Consider the following 1175-nt stretch of genomic DNA (forward strand, 5'->3'; position numbering starts at 1 on the left):
TTAGTATGTTTTGGTGTTTTTTAGTGGACGAAGTTACATTCGCATTCTAGCGTTAGGATAGCAGCTCGTTGAGTGGAGTCTTAGGCGTTACCTGTTTGCGATCAAATGGAAGCAACATGTCCGTTAAGAAAGCCCTGAAGGCGAGAGAGAAAAGAAATGATTGGTTGGTGTTTTTCAATGTGAATAATGGTGAATTAAATCCCAATGCAGGGATACCCACCCTTCTCCACTTTTTAAGTGTCTGATATTTATTAAGTGATTTCAGTGTTTTTTATGTTAGGTATTTTTTAAGGGGGAATGTGGATAGTTGTGAATTAACTCCCAATGCAAGGATACTCACACTTTCTCCACTTATTAATCTTCATTAGGTATTTTAAAGGTTGAAAAAGAAAAAGAAGACTAATTAAAAATGAGAATTCTAACTTAATGTCTACCTAATAAAAAGATTAAACTAATTTTTTTGAGATTTTGAAATATGAAAAGAGAAAATAAAGTAAATCTACTTAAATAACATGTTTTTGTATTTTTAATAAAGTCTAATTAAAATAAATATATTTTTGGGTTTTTATGATCAAAAGAAATTAACACAAATATTAAAGTAAAATTACAAGAGAAACAATTAAAAGAAAATAGTGAAGTAAATGTAAATGGGCTAAAAAAAGTAAAATAGGGGTGTGAACACAAAGATAGGCGCTGGGCCCAAAGCAGGCTAGTCCAAGAACAAAATATATTAAACTCAGGAGGGGTGTGGTCGGTGATATAGTGGTGTCAAAATGCAACCATGCAGTAGCATAGAAAAGATTGGCTCAAATCTTGGCCCAAAGAAATATGAAGGTTCAGCCAGGAGAGTATGTGGAATCGGGTGAGGGTATATAACATGGAAATAGATTGGGCTCAGTTAGCATAAACCAAAGATGGAAAATTTCAAACAAAAACCCTAAGCTATCAATGTGTTGTCCGCCCCTCTCATGTAAACGGTCCACTCTAGGGGTGATCAAAACCAAACCAACCCAATAGAAAACCGCAAACCAAACCAAACCAAACCGAAACCGCAAAAAACCGCATTTGGTTCAGATTAGTTTGGGTCAGTTTTTACAAAACCGCACGGTTCGGTTCGGTTTGCGGTTTGTATTTTGTAAACCGAACCAAACCGAATCAAACCGCACTATGTTACA

Source organism: Vicia villosa, unplaced genomic scaffold (assembly GCF_029867415.1).
Source record: "Vicia villosa cultivar HV-30 ecotype Madison, WI unplaced genomic scaffold, Vvil1.0 ctg.000896F_1_1, whole genome shotgun sequence".
NCBI lineage: Eukaryota > Viridiplantae > Streptophyta > Magnoliopsida > Fabales > Fabaceae > Vicia > Vicia villosa.